We start from the raw sequence: 16,507 nt of genomic DNA on the forward strand, positions 1-16,507 counted from the left end.
ATACTCCAACAAAATGACATTTATATTTTTTATCTATATATTCACGGTATGATTTTACCGAATCGGAACATCCTTGAAACATAGGGACACAAGGAATTTCCTTTCAAATTCCTATATTTGATCGGTTTAGTATAAAATTAAATATGCATAGTATCAAGTATACAGTCCAAGTTTTCGACGAATTGGATCTACGATAACAAATAAACAACTGAATTTATTGACCTCTCATTTGATTTTCCGGAAACAACGAAACTATGACCCTCGAGCTTCATTCTAATCAGTGAAGGTATGTACATAATGTTTGGATTTCAGCAATAATTGGTCAATGTAATATGAATGTCGATTTATAGGAAATAGTCTTACTAGTAGTGTCTTTACCTTGGAACACACCACTATACAAAATGATTTATTATTCTGTGTCAAACATGTTTTCCGTAAGAAACAGAAACAGAAGACTATTCATGGATAACCGTGTTCACCCAGTGGCCTTAAGTTTGAGACTTTGGAGTGACCTTTTTTTGTCGCAAAACTGTTTTCAGCATCTTAGATACAAAGTTGCATTCTATACAATTTGACTGAAAGGTTGATGTTTTGCTTAACGCACAGTGACAACACCCTTTTCCTCGCATTGTAAATTATGATAATAGCAAATAGATAAAATACATAATATGTTAAATCATTGGTCAATCCTCCTTCAAAGACAATAATACAATACATAAATCCGCATACTGTTAGTTTACAACGATGTAGTGAGCTAAGTTACACCTCCCTGTATCTTTTCACTTGTTTTGAGAATCATTAATTACTTTAAGATCTTTGAAGAAGGAAGAAAAAAAATTCGGTTAAGAATGTTATTGACCTAGCTATAAATAAAATATACATATATGTGCTTATTTAAACTATTTTATTTTACTTTTCCGGAAATCCTCATATTCAATAACATTTAAAAATTGAACTATGTGATCGAATTTCGGTTACGAATATCAAGGGTTATAAATATATTGCAAATATTGCCAGATATCAGCCAATAAATTGATAAATTGACGCAGATAATGTTTCCCCCAAACCCAAATAGTTTAAGCGCAGGAATCAGATATTCAATTAAGGACAAATGCCCTTAACTGGTTATGATATCCAAGCGTTTTATTTTGTTGGCTTCTTAAACTCTTGGGTTGGAAAGAGTGTTTGGTCAACGATTTTCCAGAAATTAGTTAATGTCTAATGTACTGAAATATTTATCAAAACTCGTCTTGTCGAGTAGATTCAGTTGTCCATCGAAATTTTCCACCTTCCTTTTATAGAATAAATCATTACTGATTCAAACAGTTTGAATACATATGGTATTATAGAATTAATTAGCGATCCTGGGTTATCTAAGATGTACAATACAATGATAGGGTGTAGTTCAATGTTGTTTTCATCAGGTGCGATATGTAAAAGAGGGGTTCCAACTTATGACAAAAAGGGGAGTCAAACAATATGTCCCCATTCTAAAAAATGTCAAAAAGTTAGGGTTGCATTTCAAACCTGCAAATCCCCTTTACACCCCCATCCCCGGACCGGATCCACCACTTTTTATTGTTGCAGCACAAAATTGGAGAAGTGTCTTCTCAAAAGATTTATTTTCGTGTAACTTGTATTTGACAATACCATGAAAATAGAGACTTTGCTTGTTTGAGAATAAAAAACATAAACTTTTTGTTTTGTTTTTGTTTTTTGTGTGTTTTTGTGTCGACTATTTATGTCAAAATATTATGGTATGCCATCAAACGTTTTCAGAAAATAAGTCAATATGGTAATTTCAAATATGAAACCGAAATAAGACCTAATTTTAGGATAAATTGTTTGTTATTGAGTTAGACAATATATTAGCATTCGTTTAAGAGAAAATGCTCACTGCACATTGTACATTAACAAAATTGACACAAGAAATGATAACTATGCAGTTTACACAATCCAGGAAGAAGGTCAAATATGAATGACATTAATGTTATTGACGTTTGACATACTTAAAAAAACAAACAAACAAAACGGAAAATTAATTTAGCATTAACAATACAAGTGTGACAGTTTTATTTGGCGCGCAATCACTGCTTCCCTAAAGTTTTTTCCCTTTCCACATGGTTTATTGATAAAAGGTGTATCAGCATCTACATATCTATAGAGTTTAATCAAACTTCAATTACGACACTTTCTTTTTATAGAAAAACATGCCATATGCTGTATTCAGTAAATCATATTATACGCTGACTTCAGTAAAACATATCATATGCTAAATTCTTTAAAACATATCATACGCTGACTTTAGTAAAACATATCATACGAGCTATTATTCTTTAAAACATATCATACGCTGAATTCAGTAAAACATATCATACGCTGAGTTCAATAAAACATTTAATACGCTGAATTCTTTAAAATACACCATACGCGCTGAATTCAGTAAAACATATCGTAGGGGAGAGTCAGGGAAACAATTCATACGCTGAATTCAGTATAACCTATCATACGGTAATGTAGTTAAATTGGTCTAGTATTTATATATAGAATTGTATGCATATCACCTCACTGATTGAAGTATTTAGTACTTTTCGACCATTTACTGCCCAAATAAAGTCTGATTATTCAATGTATTAAATTTTATCCAATAACGAAAAACGATGTTTCATACAAGTTTTATTTCACGAAACTCATTCAGAGCTATAGACTGCCCTACGACCAGCGACAAGGGATCCGTATAATTAAGCAAGTTTTGCGAGTTACTTGCCGAAGCTACACTCCTCAAACACAAGCTAAGGTAAATAAAATATAATGAAGACGTACAGGCTTCAAAGATTGAAAACAATGAATAAAAAGGAAGACGAGGAAAATCATTGACGGTGGTTTGAAACCCTCAGCGCTAAAGGGCTCTTTTTTCCATTTTGTTCTATTTTCTTATAGAACTGTTTGTTATATTATGTTGATACTTGTTTTGGATTTCGCCACAAACTAATTACGTTTATATTACAATGAAGATATTATTATTTGGATTGAAAAATGATAAAAACATGATACATAGTCGTCATATCAAATATGAACATGTAGAGAAACCACTAGCATGAATAGTAAATGCATGTTAGTTGAGAAAAACAGTAATTACACTCATATTTTTATCTTTTGTATGTGTTTTTCTTCAATAAAAATGTGTATGTGAATAAATCAGAAAATATACACGTCACCTGAATGGAATATTCTTCTTTTTTTTTTTTTTTTAACTTTTTGTACATATGTATTGAATGTCATTACATTTATTTAATTTTTCATAATTTTTCTCTAAATTTACATTCCGGTCATTCTGGAAAAAATTAGTCCGGAACAAAAACTAGAAAGGATTGAGCCAAGTCAACCCACATTGTCAAGTATCCAAGTCACAACAAACATATAGCCACTCAAACTTTATTCCGGTTATTTTACAAATTCTCCTAAAAAATCAATGTTCAATATAAATTGTACATAGAATAGACACAGAAAAACATAAACTATCACCATGTGTAGAAAAGTTCAACCACATTGGTAGGCGGATTATTTACTTGTGAACATATAAAAAAAAGTTTCATTAAGAGTCTATATATATATATATTATATACACAACATATAATCACTTCTATATTCCGAGAAAAGGACTATATTACTTTTATATTATTACCGGTATGTTAATGCCAAACACTTCTTTCATATAACTTAAGTGGGTGTATATGGGAAAAGAGATACCATTACAATGTTTGAAAAAGGCGTACAGAAAAAAAGCATATTAGCAAAAATGAAAGACAAGAATACAAAAATTAGCATAGAACAATAACACAATGACGTGTTTTTTTTTAACTGAAATTTCAGTGGAATTAAATATGTGAAATGAATGCGTCTCTTTTATATCTGGGGTAACGGCAGGATAGACGATATAGTCGTTGTACTCCCTTATATAAAGGCAATAAGACATAATTATCAAAGGGACATATTCAGTTAGAAATATTGATATAACCATATTAATTGTAGCATAATAGTTTTAGTTCTAATATCGCTTAATTGTCTACCATGATCCATTGACAAAGTAAAAACGTAAAATGTATCAATGAAAATAACAAAAGTAAAATAACACTCTAGAGCATGTGTCAATTATCTAGATATATGTGTATTTTCAACTATGGACAGTATCCACTCTTGTAGACTCGACTTATGTCATTGATTAGTAAAATCGAGTTTTTATTGATAGTGACTAAGACTCGCTTATACTTTTGCTGTAATAGTTCCTCTATCTACTATTGGTTTTGCTCAAAACACATAAAATGAATAAACGTCGTCATTTTCAATAAGACGTGGACTGGAAATTTTGGTTATATTCATTTATTTGTAGATCTTGTCTGACTGATTATTTTATGGTTTTAGTTTCCCTCTATCAACTCAAATTTCCTCCAAAATATACTGTAAACATCATGATAAACCATATATATTGAGTCGTCTGACAGATTTAATATAGGTGAACAGCAGGTCATTGGAAAGAGTCATTTTAGAATGACGACAACGACGGATGCCAAGTTATGAGTTTGGTAAGCTAAGTAAGACAATTGAAACATTACAAGGTTATACTTTAACTGTTGAGATATTTTTGATCAAATGCTCTTGACATAGTCTTGTAAACTAATAAATATTGAGACTTTTTTCTATCTAAAGCCAGGGACCAGGTTGTAAATGAGAGACTCAAGGTATTCAATTTACACAATATTTACAAGGGGTCGTTTTATTTTTGGTTCCAGTCGCAGATTTTTTCAACAAAAACAATTTAATAACACATTTTCGCTGTCTATTTTACAAACTATAAACCAAATATTCTGATCTACCAGCTTTAAATAAACTCATCATGTATACCAGAATTGAAATTTTGTATTTATATATACGCCAGACGCTCGAATAAAACAAATGCCAAAAAGGCCAAATAAAGTACGAAGTCGAAAAGCATTGAGGACCAAAACTTCCTAAAAGTTTTGCCAAATACAGCTATAAGTATAATCTATTCCTGAGGTAGAAAAGCCCAAGTATTTGAAAAACTCACATACAATTTGTAATTATGAACATATCAATGATAACTTAAGTCAACAAAGAACTGCTGTTGTATTGTTTTAACTTTAGCTAATACACGGGCATTATTTGTACATGGTTAATTTCTGTTATATAAGTATCAATATATACTATTTACACGGTTTTCTCTCTCAAAACTATGAGATTTAATTCTAGGGAAATCATTAATGAAGTGTTATGGACTTATCTTATTCAGATCTCTTCGTTTTACACACCTCTGTTCACATTTATAATGCAAAGTTTAAACATTTAAAATACATGCAAGATGAGAAGGTCACATCGAATATTTATAAAGAATATAATAAGAAGAATTATTAAATTTTAGTAGCATACTTGAAAAAACAATATTGTGCTTACGGAAGCAGTTTATTCCTTATTTAACAATTATATTTCACAAAATGTTCCCGTTTGAGCAACATTACTGTTTATTACTATATAAATTTTAGTTATCGCTAAATGCTCTCAACTATTAAAATATATCAATGAAAATAACAAAAGTAAAATAAAAACTAGAGGTTCTCAAGAACATGTGTCACTAATCTAGCTATATGTGCATTTTTAACTATGGACAATCTCCAACCTTGCAGACTCGACTTGTGTGATTGATTAGTAAAATCGAGTTTTTGTTGAACGTGACTAATGAGTTGTTTCAGACACTAATATTCCAACTGTCTCAGACAAAGCTTACCTAAGATGGATCTGTCTAGTCAGTTTTGGCCCTGTTAGTCATATACAGAATATAATCGAGCTACGTATTTTTACACACGTTGCTTTCCCATTTTTGGGTTTGGGCGTTATTGATGAACGTAAATCGAGAAAACTACATCAAACCAATGATTTTTTTCAGATCAGTACACCAGTTTCGAATGCAGCGCCAAGATTTACAGTTTGCTTAAAAGCAGTATCCATCTTAAAAAGTATCGCGGAAATTAACTTTAGGTAATCGAAATATGTAATCAATTTAAAAGAAAGTATTTGATATGATGTGTTTTAGAAGGACATCATGCTTCAAAGACAGCACTTACATAGATACCATGTGCTGTAGTCGGATTTCCTGGTTCAAAGAAAGCAACCTTATTCTAAATCTGGTGCTCTAGAAAGACATTCAGCTTTAAAGGCAGCACCAGAATAAATTCGAAAGGCAACAAGAATCTGAAAACCTAAACCTGCAATGTTAAATTTTCAATCTAGAGAAAAAGTTATGGACATTGAAATGATAAACACATTTGAAAACAGTATACCAGGGACAAAAAACCACTAAAAATGGGACCTAAATCAGAAACACTGGCACATCAAGCATATCCGACTTCACTTACAATAAGTAGTAAAGTTATAAAAGTAAACCATTATAGGTCAATGTACGGCCTTCAACACGGAGCATTGGCTAACACCAAACAACAGGCTATAAAGGGCCCCAAAATTACTAGTGTAAGCCATTCAAACGGGAAAACCAACGGTCTAATCTATATAAAAAACGAGAAACGAGAAACACGTATAAACTACATACACAAACGACAACTACTGTACATCACATTCCTGACTTAGGACAGGTCGATAATTGATCACATTCGATAAGGATCGAATTCGGTGAAAGCATGAGAAACATATAACAGGAAATTTGTCATTTATAACAATAAGGCCGGACTGTCGCCATTATCATTTAAGATAAAACAGCAGTAGCCATTAAATGTTAAAAGGCCGGGCTGTCGCCATTGTCATGATAGATGTCAAATATTTGTGTTTCACTTTTAAGATCAGTAGGAATACATTCTTATGAAACATAGTTCAAAAAAGTTTGGAAAAAAAATCTTTTTTAATTTCAAGTGTTAAAGCATTACTTTTTAAACTAAATTTAGCAAATTATCTGAGAGTCACATGCCATCGTTAAGGAACCTATGGTGGACAAAAAAAATTAAAAAGAAATAATGTGACCAAAAAATCGATCTTTTTCACAATTTGTATAGTCAGCATTCAAAATAACAATAAAAAGATATACGTTTCTTGGCAAATATCTCTAAAACATTTCCTGAACCATTTGATTCTGGTTCATAACATTTAGTTACCATAAGCGGAACTCCTAGAAATATATGTCATGTCAACGTAGCAATCTCTATTGAAGCTCTTTTCATCTAATTAAAAGTTTGTGCTTTGGAAATGTTAAGTAATTTAAAACACTAAGGCTTTTTTTCAACACGAGGTATAGCCAAGATTGTCTAACGTGTTTTTGACACAACTTGTTGGAAATTTTGGTTTTCAGTGCTCGACAGCTGCGTATTTGATTTGACATTCTAACTGTTTGATCACCGAAGATTCTTATGAAGACGTAACGAAAAGTTAAATCACTAAAATACTACACTCCGAGGAAAATTCAAAATGGAAAGTCCCTATTCAAATGGCAAAATCAAAAGCTCAAACACATCAAACGAATGAACAACAACTGTCATATTCCTGAGTCTCTGGTTATCTGTGATATAGTTTTATTGATAAATGGGAAAATGTATTCGAACTATTTCAAAATGTCAAAATTAAAAGAATATACCTTGGTTTGAAAAGTACGTGTAAGATTTTATAAATACAAGAACAGGTGTAAATTATCAAAACTTACTTACTTTGGATATTTTTCATGTGTATGGGCTAAAATACACATGCCGTATTTATATACTATAATCCTTTCATCTCAGTATTACCCTGATTTGTTTAACAAACGGTGCATATATATTATTTTGTTGACATAAACTTTCCCCATTCTGAAGTACAACTATATATAACTATAAATCTCTATTCAATATTCAACCCGACAGTAAAAATACATTTTACCTTTTATATACAAAATTGAAATTGTAATACAGAGAAACACCTTCTTGGTATAATTCAAGTCATTAATTCATCTAGACTTTTACCTTTTGATTGTTTAGTAAACAAAATGCGCGTCTGGCGTTCACAATTATAATCTTGGTATCTTTGATGAGTTCATTTACAACCACTGGGTCGATGCTCCTGATAGTGAAGGTTTTCTCCCCGACCAGTAGTCAGTACTTCTGTGTTTGACATGAAGTTTCATTAATATGATCATTATTATAAACTAGATGTATAAAGCTTTGTATTGTAAAAACAATAATCTCAGAAATAGATTATCGGATATCGGATTTACATTTTGCAAAATCTTTCTGAACTTGGGGTCCTCAATGCTTTTCATCTTCGTACTTCATTTGGTCTTTTTTTACTTATTGATTTTAGTGTTACTGATGCGTTTTTTGAAGACGAAGCACATTTGGCGTACACACATTTAATCCTGGTATCTATGATGAGTTTATTTACAACCACTGGGCGATTGCCCCTGTTGATGAAGGCGTCCGACCCGAGGGTATCACCACGCCAGTTGTCATCAATACTGTGTTGACATGAATAATCGTTAATTTGGACCTTATCATGAATTAAATGTAGCAATGTTATTTGTCCTGGTATTTATGGTGAGTTTATTTAAGTAGCATGTCAACATAGCTGTCTTTGAACAAGGACTTGTCTTATGGTGCGCTTTAGACATGTCCGATGATTGTTTAAGTCTAAAAGAGGGACGAAGGATACCATAGGGACAGTCAAACTCACAAATCGAAAATAAACTGAAATCGCCATGGATAAAAATGAAGAAAAAAAACAGACAAACAATAGTACACATGACACAACATAGAAAACTAAAGAATAAGCAACACGAACACCACCAAAAACTAGAGGTGATCTCAGGTGCTCCGTAAGGGTAAGCAGATCCTGCTCCACATGTGCCACCCGTCGTGTTGCTTATGTGATAACAAATCCGGTAAATATTCTAATTCGGTAGGTCACATTCATGAAAGGGAAGGTGGATTGTAGTTACGACGTAAGGAACATAACCGATTTCATTTGTGAAACGGTATTCTATAACGGTGAACCAACTCGTGATGGCGTCCGTAAAATTTACGAAGGGATGATTTCAACTTCACCATTTAGAACTCTTGGTTTAATAGCTTCCTTGAGAGAAGCAATCCTCTATCAATAAAAGTTATTATAGGAAATGCAAGCACGGGAATATCGTTTCAATTGGGAGATATATACCCCGTATGCAGGTGCTGCTGGATGGTTGCTACTTAAAAATGGAAAGTTAACAATTGGAAAGCTGAACTCATCTCTTTCGTCGTAAAGTTTTGTTTAAGATAGGTGTTTGTATGAGATATTATCAGCAAAGTTAAAATATTTATAACAGAAAAAAAGGATCAATTCCGTACTCATGTATGCTTCCATCAATGCATAGTAAAACAGTTTAGTTTCATAGAAGGTTTTTTTTTTTGGTATTTGTGTTATTCACAGCAGTATTCCTATGTATCGTAGTGTTATTCTTTTAACAGTTGAGTTTAAAACTTTAAATGGAAATATTACAAACTTGTAAAGTATTAACAAAAGTAAATGAAAAAGGCAAAGTCCATAAAAAACTGACTTACTACGAGCGATTTACTAAGAAAATGGTAGGATAAGCATAGTTTTATAGCTAGCTTAAACTCCCACATGTATGACCGTTGTTTAGAAATCCGTTATATTGCCAAATTGGGTAAGCAAACCATACGGACATACTTGGTTAACGTGACAATAATTGGGATCCAGCAGCTAAAACTGTGTGAATATAAATGATAGAAATACTCTGAAACTGACGTAAAAATCCAAATAAACATACACATATTTATGACAAAGACGCCTTCAAAACGTTTTATAGTTATAGTATAGTATACTAAAACATAATGACATATACACTCTCCCGATTAAATACAAGGGTATAAAAAATGAAGGGGAAAACACCATTAAAAAAAATACGAATTCGAATCGAACACACCTCTAGATCCAATCTGCAACATGAATACCCATTCATTAGTAAAAATAATTGTAAATTTTATAGTTTGATGTAGAATATCTTATTTCAAAGACATATTGTTAATTAAAAATGTAAATGATGTAAACATACACTGACAAGCTCATTTTGGGCTAGGTTGACCATTACACAGTGCTGTGAGGAGCATAATATATACTTGGCTGTTAGATAAAGGCAACAGTAGTATACCAGTGTTTTGTGAAAGTGAAGGTATTATTCAGTGTTGGTTGGCCGTCACACAGTCATAGACACCATTATGTGTTGGTTGACCGTTTTGAAATGCTATATGCACCACTGGTGTTGGTTGACCTTAATAAAGGATCATAGACACCCGCTGCATTATTATTGGAACCATTAAATGTTTGTTTGCCGTTACAGTTTCATTATCACATTTAAGTGTTAGTTAACCTTTCTAATTTCATGATGTATCATTGAGTGTTCCTTGACTGTTACACAGTGTCATATAGTGTCCTTTAATGCGGGTCTCGTTCGTTAAAGTTTCTAGGTTTTGTATTTACTTTGTCCGTGTTACACAGATGTTTTGTTGACTTGGTACTCTCAAATGAAAGATAGTTTGTAATCTTTTTTGGGTTCTTGTTTGCAACAGGAACCTTTTTTCATCTTAGAAGGTTAAATTTTTTTTGTCTTAAATAAATGTATCATTCAGCAGTGGCGGATCCAGACATTTACTTTAGGGGATCGGCTGACTCCCCTAAATCCCCATATATTTAGATCAGAATTGTATCGTTTTTATTTAAATATCTTATCATATTTGTGAAGTCATTTAAATTATTCATCAACAACAGCTGAATACCCCGAAATGATTTTTTTTTGTCAAAACAGCCCACAGAATTATAACATCAATTTAATGGAAAGGAAGCATAGTCATCGTCAAAACGAACAGTGACCGAAAAAAAAACCCGATAAATGTCTATGACTAATGAGGTCCGTACAATGTGGACATGCACGAGTAAACAAGTAAACAAGAATTGGGAAGTTGACAATTGAAAAGTTGAAATCATCACGTTTGTGAAAATATTTAGTTTCAGGTCGTTAATTGGTGAAAGATTGTGTACCATACGTCAAAGTGTATCTGATGTGTATTCAAGTAAAAGGCATTCACTATAGTATAATTTTGTAATACATCTTTTGAACAATAATTTTTTTTAAAGCACATACATTTTTGAAATAGATATTTATGGTTAATTATTTAATCAATTTAATGTTAACTTGAAGGTATCGAATATACGGAAGAACATGATATGCTTGTACAGTCAAACCAACAGCTGAATACCCCGAAATGATTCACCTTTTAGCAATGCAACTAAACTATAAGCCACTGTCATACAAGAGGGAGGTTTAGCTATCTTTAAAACCAGGTTTAACCCAGAGTTTTCTTCAGAAAATGTATGTTTCTAGTCAGGAATATGGCAGTTGTTTTTCATTTGTTCTGTAGATTGACGGCGTTACATTTTGTCAGGTTTTATGGACTTCCCTTTTTCAAATTTTCGTTTGCGTTCAAATTTTTGTAATAATTTTGTTATTAAGATCATCCACTTCCTGTCCGATTGTAGTAATACATATTACTTCTGAACTTTCATTTTAAAATGACTTACTGAACTGTGTTTTTTTATTACTATGAACCCACATTTGTCTAAAGTGATATAATACAAATAAATTGTAATTTTTTTTTCCATTTAAACGATTATTTGCTCTTAATTCAAAAAGAAGAAAAAAACTTTTTGTGTCCTTGTAATTATGTTTTATGCGGTAAAGAATCTGTTTATCTATATAATGTCTTTATCAATATTAAATCATTGCTACAGTTATAATTTTGTTCAACACAATTACAATTGTCTATCAAACTGAGATTGACATGATAAAAGACAAATACCACCTACGAACAGAAAGTCTCCCATACCTTAAGCTTTGACAAAAAATATCAGCTTTCTTCTTTGTTACGTGTTCATGACAACAGTATGATTAGACTGTTCTAAAAGTTGTGAATTCAACATTCGTAATACTGGACAACCATAACAAAAGAAATAGTGTTTTACATTAAATATAAAATTAACCCTTCACTCTAATTTCAAGGTTATTAAGGGAGCAGTCATTTAACATTAAAAAAGGGGGGATGGGGTTATTTTTTTTGTCTCAGTCAGACTCAGATTTTTTCCCCCAATTTTTCGACGCTATCAAACAATATATTTTTTTTTCAAAATTTAACACTATAAGGTATGGGGGAAATCTGGATTCAGAATATATGTTTCTGTCATCTTCTTGACCACAACATATGTTTTCATCTATATGGGGATCAAATTCATTTTTAGGAAAAACCCATATTACATTTTTATTTCGGGGGCTTTTATAGCTGACTATGTGGTATGGGCTTTGTTCATTGTTGAAGGCCGTTCGATGACCTATAGTTGTTAGTTTCTGTGTCATTTGGTCTCTTGTGGAGAGTTGTCTCATTGGCAATCATACCACATCTTCTTTTTTATATTGCCGCTGGTAAACGTCTTCAGTTCGTAAATGTCCTTCAACATTGTCATTTTCATATTCCGTTCAATATAACTGTAACCCTTAAATAAACTCGCCTACCTTGTCTTCATTTATAATACGTGCGATGAATGCCAGATAGACCTTCGAATAACTTCAAATTGTCATTGTAGCGCATAATAACTATATCCTGGATTTGGTTTAACATCTTTCTAAGCACTGAAAAATACAAGAGCAGACCATTTCATAGATTTTACAGTCGAATAACATGCAATGTAGAATAAATATTTGGAAATTGAAGTTTTTTAGTGAACCTTTACTCATTCATTTACCACAATTTGTTATAAACTAGACGAATTGCTCTTTCCTATGTAGTTAGTTGCAATTTGACTTTTATTGATAGCAATGTTTTCTTTGCTGTTACGCCTTAAATTTTAATCTCTTTACTGAATATTGATATAACCAATTATACAAAATTTTACAGAATTAATTTATGAACTATTATTTGTAGACGAAAGACAAGCTTTATCGAAGCACTGGTTTAGTGGGCTAATTCTAACCTTTGGAAATGTCAGTGTATGCGGCTAGATAAGATGTTACAGTTCCTTTATCTGGACGAATCGAACTTTTAAAGATAGATATGGAAGTAACGATAATCTTTAAAACACAGCATGTTTTTCGGAAATTAATTGAATTAAAATGTATCGAAAGAAATGGACTGTTCCAATTATTTAATTTTCACTTTAACACTTTCTTTTACTTTTCTTTACTTTCTTTGTTTTTAATGTAAAAAAAGATATTTGTTTTATATTCAGAAAACCATGAAATTCAGTGTTTAAAATCAATTGTTATATTAAATATTTTCTCTAGAATTTGCTTTAAGTCACTTCAAAAAGGGGGATATGGTTTTTCTTTCACTTTCTTTTATCTTTCTTTACTTTCTTTTTAATTTGTGTTGGAAAATAAATTAAAATAGAATCATGGGAAACTGAAGTACCGCATAATCTCTCTGATTTAGAGGAATGAATCAAGTTACGAAAATCAATCCATTTGGATGACCAACTTAGGATAATAAATTTATTTATATTTAGAAAATCAACATCTTTAGTCCAATTCTTATATTAGATATTTTCACCAGGCCTGGCTATAAGTCACTTCAAAAGGGGGTATGTTTTTTTTTTTAAATAAATTTTATTCCCAATTTGATTGAAAAAAATATTGTGGTCATGCAGAAAACAAAATAATATGATGTTAAATTTTGAAAAAAATAATTGGATTGATAGCGTCAAAAAACGAAAAATCATGATTTGCGCGGCGAAAAAAAAATATCTTTCTATATTCTGTTTGTCTGAAGGATTTATAAGTGTTTTCCTAATCTATAAACTTTCTTCATGCTCTTTGTGGTTATAGTTTCTTACCTTAATTCTTTAAACCCTGAGTTTAAACTATAACTAAAACATCACATGAGTTGTCGGTATGGCGTATTTTTTTGGAAATTTTATAGGTAAACAAAGTGACGAAATAACAGGAAAATATGAACGGAAGTCATTCACAAAAAAAGAAAGAAGACAGGACATTACACTGCGAATTTATTTTGAGATCTCGACTTAAGTCGAATTATAATTTACAATACAAAATTGAAAAGAATAATAAACGTCTATTGTTAACGATTTATGTTGCTCTATATAATATTTTTTGTCAGACAGTATTCATAGATCTTCATATATTTGACATAGTTTTAGTCTAGAATGAAAAATGTGTACCTGGGATTTAAATTGCAGCACTCATCGACATTCCATGAAATATAAATCATTCTAACAAATTTTGTTCCAGACGGATTTTCTAATCTATAAATAAACATCGAAACTCCAAGCGTCCGACAGTATTATTTGTGGGAAACCGCAAAACCACAAAAGTCCAAATGTCAACTTATTTGCGGTTTTCCTCTATTGGGAAGTACCACAAAGGTAAATTGATATTAAGCCATTTATCTATGTTTACATGTTAAGTTATATAATACTATACTTTATTACTTTAAACTGATTTAAATATGAATGAGGTAAACATCTCGTGGTATTTAATCGTGTGATGTGTACCCAAAAAGCAAACATGTAAACAAATGGAGATTAATGATGTTTACGACTTCGTGTATTATGTCAAGATGTGCGGTTATCAGCCGAGGCGCTAGTCGAAGGTCTAATATAGGCCGAGGGATAAACGACTAGTCGGTATTAATGCTCATTAATCTGTGTATTATATATTCAGAATCTTTGTTCACTCTACCTGTTATTTTTCAATCGTATAACTATCTAGACATTAAAATTAGTATACGTGCACATTTACATGTATTTAACTTTAATCAAGCGTACAATAAAAAGCCAACCCGATCAAAAGCTTTTCTAAAAATATATTAGAGGCAAATAATACAAGAGATTATGAAAAATATAACACAGACCTAGCGATTTGAAGGATGATATTTTGTAGTAAGAACTAAATGTCCTTTTCTCAAAAGTCACAAACCAATATTAATAAATCATTTAGTTTTTAAAAAAATGTTAACTATCAAAAACTAAAACATCATCACAATCCATTTTTTGTGACTTTTTTTTATCTTTCAATCTTTCTTTGTTCATAAAAGATAGAGAGAAGTTACAAAGGTCCATGGAAAATTGACAACGGAATGAAGACAAACGAAAAATGACGAAAAGAAAACCAGCCCTTAAACAAAATATAAAGAAAACTAAAGACTAAGTAAAATTGCTCACAAAAAACGGGGTGATCTATAATAAATGATGATTATTTTAATAATAGATAAGCTTTATTTAGAGTTATCATGGGTAAGAATCACAGACTAAGTTCGATTGCGTTGTTAGTCATATTCTGAGATAATCATTTGTGCTCTGGAAGGGTAGGCAGATCCTGCTCGAAATGTGGCACCCGTCATTTGGCTCATGTAATTTACAATCGGTGATAAGTTTCATTCACTGATATCAAACGGAAACGACGGAATTATATGTACGAAAATTGAAACTTATCAATGATCGTCTAAGAAACAGATATTCAAAAGGGGAGAACTTATGATTCCGTAAAATTTTCGACTTTAATTTTACAATTTAGAAACCCCGATTTAATAGCTTCTTTGTAAGCAGCAACTCTTTAAGAAGATAAGTGTGATATAAAACGTAAATTTTAGAATGTTGTAGTATCTGGGAGATAAATACTCCATGTAATGCAAACAATAATGGAATGTCGCTAAATCAAAATGGTAGGTTCATTATTGGGAACCTGAAATCTTCTCTTTGATCGTAAAGTTTTGTTCAAGAAACGAGTCGACGAAAAGAGGGGCACATTTGGTTCCAATAGGGATGACGCTTATTTGTTAAAAAACTAAGACTTCAAAAAACATGAAAAATAAATTGTTCAAATAAGGCCTTTGATAAAAGTGGAATTGATTACTTTTGGAGTGTCAAAAACTCTTTGGAAGTACTTGACAAATTGCTTGCTTATATTGGTGATTTTGAATCTGTTCAAAGTTTTGATTTTTCTACCCTATATACCACATTACCTCACATTCTCATTGAGAAAAAATTCACACACCTAATTAAATGGGAATTTAAAAAGTCAGAATGTGAATATATATGTTCAAACTCTTTTAGGTAATTTTTTAGTAGCAATAAACAAAAGAACTATGTCAATTGGACATGCTTTGATACTATATCTGCCCTTGACTTTTTACTAGATAACATTTTTGTTCGCTTTGGAGATTCCGTATATCGTCAGGTTATCGGAATTCCAATGGGGACTAACTGTGCACCACTTATTGCGGACCTGTATTTGTTTTGCTGTGAGTTACAATTTATGACAAAAATCAGCAAAGACCCATCGAAACAACATCTGATACAAAAATTCAATAATACTTTTAGATATTTGGATGATATATTGGCTCTCAATAATGACGACTTCAGTATGTATACTAAAGAAATTTATCCTGTTCAACTTACT

The 16,507-nt window shown here is 31.5% G+C and overlaps 1 protein-coding gene across 3 annotated transcripts in view; it reads right to left on the minus strand.

Annotated features, from left to right (window-relative positions):
- LOC139512888 (cytotardin-like) overlaps positions 1-16,507 on the minus strand; it is an 86,516-nt gene that overhangs the window by 26,270 nt on the left and 43,739 nt on the right. The window contains exon 3 of one of the 3 annotated variants that reach the window (XM_071300832.1): positions 12,608-12,724. The gene's annotated coding sequence lies outside the window, so the exon portion shown is untranslated. Of the gene's footprint in view, positions 1-7,721; positions 7,909-8,012; positions 8,151-12,607; positions 12,725-16,507 lie in introns of those variants that run through there. The other 2 variants (XM_071300840.1, XM_071300841.1) reach the window with 2 other exon arrangements.

Source organism: Mytilus edulis, chromosome 2 (assembly GCF_963676685.1).
Source record: "Mytilus edulis chromosome 2, xbMytEdul2.2, whole genome shotgun sequence".
NCBI lineage: Eukaryota > Metazoa > Mollusca > Bivalvia > Mytilida > Mytilidae > Mytilus > Mytilus edulis.